This window comes from Xenopus laevis, chromosome 7S, assembly GCF_017654675.1.
Source record: "Xenopus laevis strain J_2021 chromosome 7S, Xenopus_laevis_v10.1, whole genome shotgun sequence".
Lineage (NCBI taxonomy): Eukaryota > Metazoa > Chordata > Amphibia > Anura > Pipidae > Xenopus > Xenopus laevis.
The window spans coordinates 112,914,874-112,930,640 of record NC_054384.1 but is presented as its reverse complement, the minus strand read 5'-3'; the positions used below and the strand labels follow the sequence as shown (position 1 = coordinate 112,930,640).

The following is a 15,767-nucleotide window of genomic DNA, read 5'->3' as shown; positions in this document are numbered from 1 at the left end:
CTGCTCATAATGCCATTCACTAGGAAAACATTTTGTATGTGATCCCTTAGCAAACCTTCAAATAATTTGCCCACTACAGATGTCAAATTTACTGGCCTATAATTGCCAGGTTGAGATTGTAATCCCTTTTTCAATATTGGAATAATATCTCCAATCCATAGGCACCATACCAGATGAAAGTGAATCTGAGAAAATCAGAAATAGGGGCTGGTCTAAAACTAAACTAAGCTCTCTGAGAACCCGGGGGTGTATGCCATCAGGCCCTGGAGCCTTGTTTACATTAATTTTTATTAAAGCTTTATGAATCATATCCTGAGTCAGCCACTGACTAGATTGAGCTGAGCCATCAGTGCAGCTATGAAGTGAGTCTGGGAACTCAGACTCCTCTATTGTATACACTGAAGAAAAGAACTGATTTAACACATTTGCCTTTTCTGTATCTGTTACAACCATACTGGTACCATTATTTAATGGAGCAACACGCTCAACCTGCATCTTTTTACTATAAATATATTTAAAAAACTTTTTAGGGTTAGTTTTCACCTGCACCGCAATTAACTCTTCATTTCCTTTCTTTGCCTTCCGGATTGCTGATTTTATTATTTATTATTCCCTATATCATTTACATGGGGGGCACAGTATTCCATATATCAGTGAGTCATGTGACACAATTCAAATGGATGACATCATTATAAAATATTTAAATGTGATTCCAATGAGAAAATGTTCCCCACTTGTATGTGAATCATTGTTTTTCAGGCCAAATATAAATCAAGCACCAAACTTCATCCCCCAAATTCCTTGAATAAATGTAAAACCACTGAATGCAGCAGATGAGCAAGTGTGATTTTGGTGATTGGGGTGAGAGGCACCAGGGGGTGATCTATTCTTCTCGGCATGGATTGCACCAAGTGACTGTCCCAATATCACTTCCCTTTGGGGGCAGTACTTTTTTAGAAAGATCCCCTCTATTTACTATTACCCACAAGCCCCTGTGTTTCCTCCCTTAGCTTCAGGCGGTGAGGCTTATGAGCAGTCGTCATTCCTGGGTGGACTATGCATTAGCTGCTTTCTTTGCACTTTCATCACTTTGGTGGAACCCTCCATGTGATAGATCAGTGGAGACTCAGTTGCCCTCATGTCAAACTGTCACCCAGTAACATTTGAGCATTCTATATGATACAATCAAATCTGGGGGTTTCAGGGATCCACTGACTCAAATAATCACATGCCCTCAATTTCACCAATCAGATTGCCTACTCCATAGTATGTCAGAACTACTCAGCAACATATAATGGTAAAAGACAATATATTGGGAAAGACAATATATTTCCTCCACAATCTGCAAAAATGACCAATGAGATTGGGCCTTTCCATAACACCAAAAAACTACTCAGTAGCTTATTATTGCAAAGGAGAAACCATATACTGTGACAAGTTTTGTTATGTGATCTGTTTACCTGCAAGCGTCCAATGCACTTTTTAAGAGCATACGTGTCTTGATAGGGTTATGGTTAGGAGTAAATTTAGGATTAGGTTTATAAGTGAGATTAGGTTTATGAGTAGGGTTAAGGTTAGGCGTAGGGTTATGAGTAGGGTTAGGGTTTGGCGAAGGGTTAGTGTTAGAGGTAGGGTTATGAATAGGATTGTGAATGAGGTTAGGTTTAGGGTTAGGATAAGGTTTATAAATGAGATTAGGTTTATGAGTAGGGTTATGAGTAGGGTTAGCGTTTGGCGAAGGGTTAGTGTTAGAGGTAGGGTTATGAGTAGGATTATGATGAATGAGGTTAGGTTTAGGGTTAGGATAAGGTTTATAAGTGAGATTAGGTTTATGAGTAGGGTTATGAGTAGGGTTAGCGTTTGGCGAAGGGTTAGTGTTAGAGGTAGGGTTATGAGTAGGATTATGAATGAGGATAGGTTTAGGGTTAGGATAAGGTTTATAAGTGAGATTAGGTTTATGAGTAGGGTTATGAGTAGGGTTAGCGTTTTGCGAAGGGTTAGTGTTAGAGGTAGGGTTATGAGTAGGATTATGAGTGAGGTTTAGGAGTAGGGTTGTGAGTAGGGTTAGGATTGAGGTTAGGGTTAGAAGTAGGGTTAGTAGTAAGGGTAGGATTAGGTGTGAGGTTAGATTTATGAGTAGTAGTGAGATTAGGTTTATGAGTAGGGTCAGGAGTATCTCTTTTAGAAAAATGACTCTACTATGTAAAATGTGTAACATCAAATTTCCCATTGGAAAAGTGGTATTAGTGTATATTGGAAAGCTGATTTTTCTGACATTTTCTCGCATTTTCATTTCATTCATCATACCAAAATAGTTTTCTATTGTTTATTTTAATGAATTATTTTCTAAATTGCTATCAGGTACAGTTAATCAATTGTGTCAATTAATAGGGCAAGTTTGCTTTTGTATTTGATGTACTATATACTGTATATATGTAAATGTTATGTGTAGTATTTATGTATATGATGGACCTAATGAATATACCGAATAAACCAAATCCCTGTTCTCTCTCAGGTCTGTGCTCATGTATGCACAAGAGGAATTATGTGGAAACACATCATTTTGTATTTATTCTAATATAATAATTATACAGAATAAACTGAATACACATTGGGCAGATTTAGCAAAATGTCAGATTAGCGCTCAGAACACCCTCCCACTTTCTGTTCATTCCTATGGGAAGCGTAACTTTCACCCATTTCTAAATACACTTCTAAAAGTCCCATAGGAATGAACAGAAAGTGGAAGGGTTTTCTGTGCTGAGCTCTAAATATGTTGAATACATGTAATACACAGAATATAGCAAATATAATAAATGTTCTGAATTGTCAGACTGGTTATAAAGGGCTGATGTGCTGTGTAATTGCCCAACATTATGAGACTTCACACAAAGTCCTTAAACAAAGATTTTATAATGTTACAATAAACAACATGGAAATGGAGGAATGTAAAGGATCAGACAGAAAGTCCCAGTACAGGCAGTTGATAAAACAAGTGCAAATACAGGCACAATGTCAGGGCAGGCTGTAATGAGACAATCACGGGCACAGGGTCAGGGCAGGCAACTTTATGTTTAGACAGAGTAGGAGACCTAATGAGGAGACAGGCTTACTTGTACTGCCCACTTGTTCTGCCCAGTACCAGGCCCCAGTCTATGATTTCTCCTGTGTGTGACCTGCCAGTCACTGCAGCGCATTGCTCTATATCTACCTGTCTCTGCACTGTCCAATGTCCCCCACTTCTCAAAGCTTCCCATGGAATTGTGGGCTGCTTGGGATGGTTGTGGGGCCCGGAAATATATTTTGCTGGGGGGACCCTTGGGGGTGCAGCTCTACAACCCCTACATGCAGCACGTTTGCCAATATCTATTTTCATTGATATATTTATTGGTATATTCCCACCAGGCTTCCATCTCTTGGGTGCAGCACCCATCAGTACAATCACATGCCAACACTTGCATAGTCCTTTCACCCATGGGCGCTTCAATTTCTGCCTATGGAATGGGCCATCATCATCATCAGTTATTTATAGTGCCAGCAAGTCAAGCAGCAGTTTACATTCATTTATAAGAAATGGGGGTCTTAACAATCATTTAAGAGTCAAGAGTTACAGGGTAAAAAGTGGATCAGAAGGCCCTGCTCACAAGAGCTGACAATTTTACAGTGATCAATTAGTGATTTATGATCAGTGAAGTTGAAGCGGATATGGGAGTGTTTGGAAGGAAGGGGAGAGTCAGAGAAGTATTGCAGTCGGGAGTGGGATGAAGCAGAACTAGATTTACACTAACAGGGGGCCCTAGACAAGGTATTGCTTTTGTGGCCCCCACATTCCACCACCTTGACCTACAGGTAAGTGAGGGACCCACCCCCTCCAGACTCATGGCGACACACACTCCATTGGTGCTGGTACAGTTTGCAAGAAACCAGTGTTTGAATTTGGGGTGAAAAAGGGGAGGCATGCTTGTGCCCCACGCACTGTTATAATAAGCCTCACCCACCAATACTTTATGGTTTCACCCAATTTTAAAGCAAAGCCATTTGCTTGTCCTGAATAGTTTGGTCCCCAATATTTGTAAATAATGGAGCCCAGGAATCGTCTTGTTCTCTCTCCATTCTCTTTACTTCTCCTGTTTTCTCCTGTTCTCTGTGTCCTACTCTGATGCCTCCACCTTCCATCTCTGTCTCTTTTCTACTTCTCTTCCAGCGATCTCTTCTCCCCATTATCTTTTCCTTCTCCCATTTAACCTCTCTCTTTATCCCCCCATTTTATCCTGCCACTCACCCCGATTATCTTTACTCACCATTTCTTCTTTCTCTGCTTTCAGTTTTGCATTTTCATTTCCTCCATTTCCACTTCCCCCAATTCAGGCCCAACCCACAGCGCTGCCATTGCTTCCCCACTGGGCACAAGGGCCTTCACCCTGGGAATTGGGCACTGGGATGGCAGGGAGTTCAGTCGGACCCCCAGGAAAAGTTGTGGAAGAGATTAAAGAAGGGCAGGAGAGTGAGTGCAGTAATGTGGTATCAGGGGAGACAACAGCAGAGCCGTATCTAGTGCACCGGACAGACATAACTCTGTGGTGCCCCAACATGCTCAGCCCATGGGACAAACCCACACTGTATGGAACAAGTTGTTAGTCCTGAATAAAAAGCTGAAAAACCTCCAAACTCCTATTGGCATATGAGCAGAACTCAGAAGAAGAAATTGCCTAAATACGATCTCCTGTTATCTCCAAACCTGAAACCCACAAGCCTTTACCAACCGGACTCTCAGAACCTGCCAACTGTACCTGCCAGAAACAGCCCATGAGAACTTGGAATTCTCCTGAAGCCACATATGGAACTCTGGTGCCCAACCCTGGTTCCCAACACTCTATTGCTTGTGGGACTCCCTGCAACCCTACAGCTGAGGTCTGAGAAACTGATACAATAACAAAATAGCACAATACTGGGCCTCCAATTGGCCTTGTTCCTCCTCACAACCCCACAGCACCCTGGTGTCTGTACAGACTTCCATAAAACTGCCCTTAATGGAGCAAAAACAGAGGCCTTGGGCTGGCATGTGCACTCCATTTGTTTCCTCCATTTGTTTCCTCCATTTGTTGCCTCCATTTGTTGCCTCCATTTGTTTCCTCCATTTGTTTCCTCCATTTGTTGTCTTTATTTGTTTCCTCCATTTGTTTCCTCCATTTGTTGCCTCCATTTGTTTCCTCCATTTGTTTCCTCCATTTGTTTCCTCCATTTGTTGCCTCCATTTGTTTCCTCCATTTGTTTCCTCCATTTGTTTAATCCATTTGTTTCCACCGTTTGTTTCCTCCGCTTGTTTCCTCCGTTTGTTTCCTCTGTTTGTTTGCTCCATTTGTTTCCTCCTTTTGTTTCCTCCATTTGTTGCCTCCTTTTGTTTCCTCCATCTGTTTCCTCCTTTTGTTTCCTCTATTTGTTTCCTCCTTTTGTTTCCTCCATTTGTTTTCTCCATTTGTTTCCTCCACTCGTTGCCTCCATTTGTTTCCCCCATTTGTTTCCTCCATTTGTTGCCTCATTTTGTTTCCTCCATTTGTTTCCTCTATTTGTTTCCTCCATTTGTTTCCTCCAATTGTTTTCTCCATTTGTTTCCTCCACTCGTTGCCTCCATTTGTTTCCTCCATTTGTTTCCTCCATTTGTTTCCTCCATTTGTTTCCTCCATTTGTTGCCTCCATTTGTTTCCTCCATTTGTTTCCTCCATTTGTTGCCTCCATTTGTTTCCACCGTTTGTTTCCTCTATTTGTTTCCTCTATTTGTTTCCTCCATTTGTTTCCTCTATTTGTTTCCTCCATTTTTTCCACCATTTGTTTCCTCCATTTGTTTCCTCCATTTGTTTCCTCCATTTGTTTAATCCATTTGTTGCCTCCATTTGTTTCCTCTATTTGTTTCCTCCATTTGTTTAATCCATTTGTTTCTTCCATTTGTTTCCTCTATTTGTTTCCTCCATTTGTTTCCTCCATTTGTTTCCTCCTTTTGTTTCCTCCATTTGTTTCCTCCATTTGTTTCCTCCATTTGTTTCCTCCATTTGTTTCCTCCACTCGTTTCCTCCATTTGTTTCCTCTATTTGTTTCCTCCATTTGTTGCCTCATTTTGTTTCCTCCATTTGTTTCCTCCATTTGTTTCCTCCATTTGTTTCCTCCATTTGTTTTCGCCATTTGTTTCCTCCACTCGTTGCCTCCATTTGTTTTCTCCATTTGTTTCCTCCACTCGTTGCCTCCATTTGTTTTCTCCATTTGTTTCCTCCACTCGTTGCCTCATTTTGTTTCCTCCATTTGTTTCCTCCATTTGTTTCCTCCATTTGTTTCCTCCACTCGTTGCCTCCATTTGTTTTCCTCCTTTTGTTTCCTCCATTTGTTTTCCTCCTTTTGTTTCCTCCATTTGTTTTCTCCATTTGTTTTCCTCCTTTTGTTTCCTCCATTTGTTTTCCTCCTTTTGTTTCCTCCATTTGTTTCCTCCATTTGTTTTCTCCATTTGTTTCCTCCGCTCGTTGCCTCCATTTATTTCCTCCATTTGTTGCCTCATTTTGTTTCCTCCATTTGTTTCCTCTATTTGTTTCCTCCATTTGTTTCCTCCATTTGTTTTCTCCATTTGTTTCCTCCACTCGTTGCCTCCATTTGTTTTCCTCCTTTTGTTTCCTCCATTTGTTTTCCTCCTTTTGTTTCCTCCATTTGTTTTCTCCATTTGTTTTCCTCCTTTTGTTTCCTCCATTTGTTTTCCTCCTTTTGTTTCCTCCATTTGTTTCCTCCATTTGTTTCCTCCATTTGTTTTCTCCATTTGTTTCCTCCGCTCGTTGCCTCCATTTATTTCCTCCATTTGTTTCCTCCATTTGTTGCCTCCTTTTGTTTCCTCCATTTGTTTCCTCCATTTGTTTCCACCGTTTGTTTCCTCCGTTTGTTTCCTCTATTTGTTTCCTCCATTTGTTTCCTCTATTTGTTTCCTCCATTTGTTTCCTCCATTTGTTTCCTCTATTTGTTTCCTCCATTTGTTTCCTCCTTTTGTTTCCTCCATTTGTTTCCTCCATTTGTTTCCTCCTTTTGTGTCCTCCATTTGTTGCCTCCTTTTGTTTCCTCCATTTGTTTCCTCCATTTGTTTCCTCCATTTGTTTCCTCCTTTTGTTTCCTCCATTTGTTTCCTCCATTTGTTTCCTCCACTCGTTGCCTCCATTTGTTTCCTCTATTTGTTTCCTCCATTTGTTGCCTCATTTTGTTTCCTCCATTTGTTTCCTCCATTTGTTTCCTCCATTTGTTTTCGCCATTTGTTTCCTCCACTCGTTGCCTCCATTTGTTTCCTCCATTTGTTTCCTCCACTCGTTGCCTCCATTTGTTTCCTCTATTTGTTTCCTCCATTTGTTGCCTCATTTTGTTTCCTCCATTTGTTTCCTCCATTTGTTTTCGCCATTTGTTTCCTCCACTCGTTGCCTCCATTTGTTTCCTCTATTTGTTTCCTCCATTTGTTTCCTCCATTTGTTGCCTCATTTTGTTTCCTCCATTTGTTTCCTCCATTTGTTTTCGCCATTTGTTTCCTCCACTCGTTGCCTCCATTTGTTTCCTCCATTTGTTTTCTCCATTTGTTTCCTCCACTCGTTGCCTCCATTTGTTTCCTCCATTTGTTTCCTCCATTTGTTTCCTCCATTTGTTTAATCCATTTGTTGCCTCCATTTGTTTCCTCTATTTGTTTCCTCCATTTATTTAATCCATTTGTTTCTTCCATTTGTTTCCTCCATTTGTTTCCTCCTTTTGTTTCCTCCATTTGTTTCCTCAATTTGTTTCCTCCTTTTGTTGCCTCCATTTGTTGCCTCCTTTTGTTTCCTCCATTTGTTTCCTCCTTTTGTTTCCTCCATTTGTTTCCTCCATTTGTTTCCTCTTTTTGTTTCCTCCATTTGTTTCCTCCATTTGTTTCCTCCTTTTGTTTCCTCCATTTGTTTCCTCCATTTGTTTCCTCCACTCGTTGCCTCCATTTGTTTCCTCTATTTGTTTCCTCCATTTGTTGCCTCATTTTGTTTCCTCCATTTGTTTCCTCCTTTTGTTTCCTCCATTTGTTTCCTCCATTTGTTTCCTCCACTCGTTGCCTCCATTTGTTTCCTCTATTTGTTTCCTCCATTTGTTGCCTCATTTTGTTTCCTCCATTTGTTTCCTCCTTTTGTTTCCTCCATTTGTTTCCTCCATTTGTTTCCTCCACTCGTTGCCTCCATTTGTTTCCTCCATTTGTTTTCTCCATTTGTTTCCTCCACTCGTTGCCTCCATTTGTTTTCTCCATTTGTTTCCTCCATTTGTTTCCTCCATTTGTTTCCTCCTTTTGTTTCCTCCATTTGTTTCCTCCATTTGTTTCCTCCACTCGTTGCCTCCATTTGTTTCCTCTATTTGTTTCCTCCATTTGTTGCCTCATTTTGTTTCCTCCATTTGTTTCCTCCATTTGTTTCCTCCATTTGTTTTCGCCATTTGTTTCCTCCACTCGTTGCCTCCATTTGTTTCCTCCATTTGTTTCCTCCACTCGTTGCCTCCATTTGTTTCCTCTATTTGTTTCCTCCATTTGTTGCCTCATTTTGTTTCCTCCATTTGTTTCCTCCATTTGTTTTCGCCATTTGTTTCCTCCACTCGTTGCCTCCATTTGTTTCCTCTATTTGTTTCCTCCATTTGTTTCCTCCATTTGTTGCCTCATTTTGTTTCCTCCATTTGTTTCCTCCATTTGTTTTCGCCATTTGTTTCCTCCACTCGTTGCCTCCATTTGTTTCCTCCATTTGTTTTCTCCATTTGTTTCCTCCACTCGTTGCCTCAATTTGTTTCCTCCATTTGTTGCCTCATTTTGTTTCCTCCATTTGTTTCCTCCATTTGTTTTCGCCATTTGTTTCCTCCACTCGTTGCCTCCATTTGTTTCCTCCATTTGTTTTCTCCATTTGTTTCCTCCACTCGTTGCCTCATTTTGTTTCCTCCATTTGTTTCCTCCATTTGTTTCCTCCATTTGTTTCCTCCACTCGTTGCCTCCATTTGTTTCCTCCATTTTTTTCCTCTATTTGTTTCCTCCATTTGTTTCCTCCATTTGTTTAATCCATTTGTTGCCTCCATTTGTTTCCTCTATTTGTTTCCTCCATTTATTTAATCCATTTGTTTCTTCCATTTGTTTCCTCCATTTGTTTCCTCCTTTTGTTTCCTCCATTTGTTTCCTCAATTTGTTTCCTCCTTTTGTTGCCTCCATTTGTTGCCTCCTTTTGTTTCCTCCATTTGTTTCCTCCTTTTGTTTCCTCCATTTGTTTCCTCCATTTGTTTCCTCTTTTTGTTTCCTCCATTTGTTTCCTCCATTTGTTTCCTCCTTTTGTTTCCTCCATTTGTTTCCTCCATTTGTTTCCTCCACTCGTTGCCTCCATTTGTTTCCTCTATTTGTTTCCTCCATTTGTTGCCTCATTTTGTTTCCTCCATTTGTTTCCTCCTTTTGTTTCCTCCATTTGTTTCCTCCATTTGTTTCCTCCACTCGTTGCCTCCATTTGTTTCCTCTATTTGTTTCCTCCATTTGTTGCCTCATTTTGTTTCCTCCATTTGTTTCCTCCTTTTGTTTCCTCCATTTGTTTCCTCCATTTGTTTCCTCCACTCGTTGCCTCCATTTGTTTCCTCCATTTGTTTTCTCCATTTGTTTCCTCCACTCGTTGCCTCCATTTGTTTTCTCCATTTGTTTCCTCCACTCGTTGCATCATTTTGTTTCCTCCATTTGTTTCCTCCATTTGTTTCCTCCTTTTGTTTCCTCCATTTGTTTCCTCCACTCGTTGCCTCCATTTGTTTCCTTCATTTGTTGCCTCCTTTTGTTTCCTCCATTTGTTTCCTTCACTCGTTGTTGTTGTTGCCTCCTATTCAACGTCGCTGGGAAAGGGAATAAATGCACAGGTGGCTCTTGTGAAGGCTTTTGGGATCCACTGAGGGTATCAGCAACTGGAAGGTCGGTTTCCTAATCACATTCCCCACTACACTCCAATCTCACCCTCACTGGGGCTCATCCCTAAACTGCAGGCCTTTTCCCGTTCAGCATTACAACACCCACCAAACAGGCTGCAGAACAGAACCAGGAAAACCCCTACGGCACTCCCATTGCATCTGCCCCTTTGGCACCCCCAGAAAAATCACATTGCAGCTGCCCCTATGGCTCCCTGAAAATTCCCGTTGCACCTGCCCCTATGGCACCCTAAAAATTCTCGTTGCATCTGCCCCTATGGCACCTTGAAAATTCCCGTTGCACCTGCCCCTATGGCACCCTTAAAATTCCTATTGCACCTGCCCCTATGGCACCCTGAAAATTCCCATTGCACCGGCCCCTATGGCACCCCAAAAATTCCTGTTGCACCTGCCCCTATGGCACCCTTAAAATTCATATTGCACCTGCCCCTATGGCACCCTGAAAATTCCCATTGCACCTGCCCCTATGGCACCGTGAAAATTTTCGTGGCTTCTGCCCCTATGGCACCCTGACAATTCTCATGGCATCTGCCCCTATGACACCCAGAAAATTCCCATTGCACCTGCCCCAATGGCACCTATAAAATTCCCATTGCACCTGCCCCTATGGCACCCCAAAAATTCCCATTGTACCTGCCCCTATGGCACCCTGAAAATTCTTGTGGCATCTGCTCCTATGGCACCCTGGAAATTCCCATTGCATCTGCCCCAATGGCTCCCATTATTTAAAAATAATGAGTGGCTAGTCACTGGGGGGCACGGGGGCACCTTCATTATTACCAGCAAGTTGGTTTGGACTTTGGGAAAGATGACGGATCTCCAGGACTTCCTTTCTCTCCAGGACTTGTTTGTCCAGTCAACTGGAGCTTCTCATCCGCGTCCCAAACAAAAAAAATATTTCATGGAGTTGTTTGTTCTTCCAGTAGAAGGTCAGATTCAATCTGCTAAAGGATCCATCTAAACTCAATGTACATATTGCATCTGATCCCAATAAATGAGACTGGGGGTCCATGTATAATTTATCTAAAACAGAAAGGTGAACATAACACCCCCCCCCCACACCAATGTTGCCCTATTCCGAAACTGCCGTGACCTCAAGCCAAGTCCTTTCTCCACAGTCACTTGTGAGAGCTCCATCTATACTTGTCCAACACATTCCTGACTCACTTCCAAAATACCCCAAGGCAACATTAGAGCAATACACCCCTGACCCATGGCTCCCTCCAGCACTGCCTATTGTGACATTATCTGATCCATAAAAGGTCCCTGGGATGTTTTACTCCAACAGAGCCCACATTGTGTCATCACACCCTCCCATAGGCACAACTGCCATGACTTCCTAATGTACTGCAGAGCCTATTGTGTCATCATATATTCATCTGTACAAATACCCAGCAGCCCCTTCATACCATGGTGTCCCCCTCTGGGCACTTACTCCAGAGATTAAAGAGCTGAACATCAATATTGGGTGTGAGGAGCACAAAGTCAGTCCAAATAATGAGCATTTGAATGAGGAGCAGGGGGTGCAGGCAATTGCCAGCATTTTGCTTAAGGCAGCAACATCCCAATGTGCAGGAGTGGCACTCGCTAGGCTTGTGGAAAGGAGATAAAGGTGGATGGAGCAGAGATGGATGGAGCAGAAATAAATGGAGCAGAGATGAGAAGAATCCAGACCATTGGCAGTTCCACACGTTATAACCATCAGCTGCCCAATGATTCCCAGGATCCTGTTAAAGCCACACAATTCTCAACTGCTGACACACATAGTTACACAGTTACATAGTTACATAGTTACTTACATAGATATTTACATAGTTAAATTGGGTTGAAAAAAGACAAAGTCCATCAAGTCCAACCCCTCCAAATGAAAAACCAGCTCCATACACACACCCCTCCCTACTGTCACATAAATTCTATATACCCATATCTATACTAACTATAGAGTTTAGTATCACAATAGCCTTTGTATTATGTCTGTCCAAGAAATCATCCAAGTCCCTCTTATAGTCATTAACTGAATCATCACCCGGCAGTGCATTCCCCAACCTCACTGTCCTCACTGTGATGAACCCCCTACTCTGTTCCTTTAAATGAAACTTCTTTTCCTCTAGTCTGAAGGGGAGGCCTCTGGTACGTGATTCTCTTTATGGGTAAAAAGGTCCCCTGCTATTTGTCTATAATGTCCTCTAATGTACTTGTAAAGTCTAATCATGTCCCCTCACAAGCGCCTTTTTTCCCCCAGAGAAAACAACCCCAACTTTGTCAGTCTCCCCTCATAATTTAACTCTTCCCTCCCTCTAACCAGTTTAGTTGCACTTAGTCTCTGCACTCTCTCCAGCTCATTTATATCCCTCTTAAGGACTGGAGTCCAAAACTGCCCCCATACTCCAGATGAGGCCTCACCAGGGACCTATAAAGAGACACAATTATGTTTCATCCCTTGAGTTAATGCCCTTTTTTATACAAGAACTTTATTTGCTTTAGTAGCCACAGAATGACACTGCCCAGAATTAGACAACTTGTTATCTACAAAGACCCCAAGATCCTTCTCATTTAAGGAAACTCCCAACACACTGCCATTTAGTGTATAACTTGCATTAAGAAGGAAACCTTCACTTACTGGTTCCTCATTTTGTGTAGACAGATGAAAAAATATGAGTTCAGAATCTGCGTTTTATTTTGTTTTCATCAACCAGCTGACCCCCCTCTCAAACTAAAGGTCCAACCCCTTTCCTGCTTCCTGTTTTTTACTATTAACATATTTAAAAACTAATATTGGATTCTTTTTGCTGCAATATCCTTTTCTATAGCAATTTTAGCTTGCCTTATAGATTCTTTACATGATTTATTGGCCTCCTTGTACCCTATAAATGTTTCGGCTGTACCAGCTAACTTGAAAGCCTTAAAAGCAGGTCTTTTCTTACCCACCTCAACACCAACGCTTCTATTGAACCAAAAAGGTTTTGCTTTGTAACGACGTTCCTTGCTTACAAGTGGAATATACTGACAAGTAGATTTATTATAAAGACTTCCCATTTTTGTTCTGTGTTTAACCCTGTGAAAAGCATTTCCCACTTAATATGTTGCAGAGATGCCCTTATACAGTTTGTACGTCTGAAATTTAGTGTTTCTGGGATTCTGGGATTTAGGGCAAATTCATTCCAGTCTTTCAGCAGAATTAATTAGTCATTAGTCCTACCCAAAGTGTCGCTTTCACACTCACTGACACCTTCCTTTCCCACTGTCATGGCAAAAACACATGGTTTGCCCTTATTTATTGTAATGAGACAATTAGCAAGAACCTTCAGTGACAGGTCCAGTGTATCAGCCCAACTCTGAGCAGACGTCATTACGGATTCCTTTAAAATTTCCCAATTATTGATTTCCATTTTAACTGCTGTGTTCAAGGTCCAGTTCAGCAGCTCCATGTCCTCCAGTTCTCCTCTTGTCTCACCAGCAAAGGCCTCAGTAAATCAAGATCTGGAGAAGGAATGTCCTGAGTTTGAGGGTAGAAGGAGTCACTGCCTAAGGGGACCCAATGTGTTGCACCCTGACAGCGAATATTATCCTCTTATTAATCACAGTGGAATGGGCTTCAGATTTGTTTGGGAGCTCAGCAAATAAATGTTTTAGGGAATCACCAACTGATGCAGCTGATCCAGTCATTCCTAAAACTCCATGCGTTTGGCTCCATGTTGTAGCACCATCATGTACAGGAGTCACCTACCTCTATCTACATACCTCATTCATGTGTCCCTGTTCCCTGACTCACCCTACTAAAGTGGTACTATAACAGGCACTCACCTACCTCTATCTACATACCTCATTCATGTGTCCCTGTTCCTGTACTTCACTAACGGTTTGATTATTTTAGTGTCTTCCTTAACTGAGGCCTTGTGTTCCAGGCTCCCCAGCACCATCAACCCTGTTTCACAGGTGGAGGTCAAAGAGGAGGAACAACCTGATCCCACTTACTATACGAAACGGCAAAGAAAGTGGTCACTGCCGAGCAGGGCCAAGAAGAAACACAAACTTCCCTAGTGTTCAGGTTAAAGGTGTCAGGACCTAAACCAAAATAGAGGGGAAACCAATCAGTGGATTTTACAAGAGGGGAGTTAACCCTATGTGTCCCTACTTTTCTATGTCTGTTGCATAGCAATTTCAAAACCCCCGGCTTTTGAGGAGCCAAGCAGAAATAATGGTGGGCTAGATCTCCAGGTCTCTCACAACCCAGAACATATAATAATAATAATAATAATGGCCCCCTGTTTATTTAACACACAGATGTAAAAGAATTAACAATGTTGATTCATTATGGGATCATCCAGTGGATCAGGGGGTGCTCCCTGCCCAACAGACTCTAAATGCTAACTCCTCTGAGGTGGAAAGATGAAGGTTAACGTTCCCCCAAGTTGTGGCCTATGTAGAGAGGCACCTAAATGATCTCCCTCACGCTCTAGTAAGAAATCCGCTGCATCTGATTGGCCTGGGCAGTGTATGTTCTTTGTGTCGGCCGTGTGAGGTGATTGTGTGATTATGGCTTCAACCCTGCAGGACAGACAGACAAAACTTCATCCATTGTCTTCTATCCCCACCGCTGTCACCAAATGTCATATCAGTAATATATCAGTGATATATCAGTTATCAGTAACGGAAGCTGAATCACCGAAGAGAAATCAGGCGGCATTTTATCCCTTTGGTTTTTTCTAACATCCAGTGTTAACACAACAGTCACAACTCCGGAGTCGCACAAAATCTCAATCCACAGTGTAAAGTCCCAGTAGGTAATGGCAGAGGGGTAAGTGGAGTAGTAGAACCAACATGCAGGGGTCTCGCCATCGCTTCCCCAAAACTAACTTCCAGTCTTTGTGGCTCTTTTGATGCCCCTATTGGCCTCCCAGCAGGTCCCTATGAGATAATATAGAATTATCTGCCACTACTTACAGATACACCTTGTATATATCCTTAACTCTTTCAGCTCAGGTTTAGAACAGCCCACCATAAACCTGGGGAAATGGAATTAAGAGAATTAACCCTTTCCTGAATGACTGGAGTCTGGGGATGTGCCAACTTGTTGCTGGATTATTTCCTTTTGTTTTGTGGATCTCTGAAGCTCCGGGGTAACTATGGGGGGCAGAGGGTGCAATTGCAATGGCAGTGAGAGGTGCACTTTCACCTACAGTTTGACCAGGCAGGAGAGAGAGGTGCAGTTCAGTAACCTACACACATCACTTAAACATTACACAATATATAATATATATAATGCTGACTTCTGATTGGCTGCTGTGTTCCCAGGTAAATGTGATCATAATCCTGGGCAGAGGCTTTGTGGCATGAGGCTTAGTGTCGGCTTTCTCCGTACTGTTGGGTCAGTAGCAGAACATTGGGGATCATGTTATTTGCCTATGAGCAACTGATTTCCATGATCCTGATCATTGTGCCCAACCTCCAGTCTCCATGGATATTAACAGCATCTCTCTGACTCTTGACTAATACATTCAACAGCTCCTGTCTATGACTGTGGGATGGGACCGCCATTAACATTAAAATGCAACCGCCGACACTGATTTCAATGGAGAAATTAATTTGAAGAGGCTTAGGAGGCTAATGAGAGATTTGTACCACTCAGAACTACATTATCAGCAAATAAGAAGCTTAAATATTCCCCTTAGTGATTCACTATTAGTGGGTCACATTCTCTCTATCCTCCTACAGCATGTGCCGTCCTTTGGGGTTCAGAGTGGCCCCTGGGCTGAGATTTGGAATGAAGAGTTAATATAAATTCATCTAATGATTATCCCTTCTGC

At 42.0% G+C, this 15,767-nt stretch overlaps 1 protein-coding gene across 1 annotated transcript in view; it reads right to left on the bottom strand.

Moving 5' to 3' along the window:
* LOC108697839 (leucine-rich repeat-containing protein 4B-like) overlaps positions 1 to 15,767 on the bottom strand; it is an 82,437-nt gene that overhangs the window by 26,301 nt on the left and 40,369 nt on the right. The gene's annotated exons all lie outside the window — the stretch shown is intronic.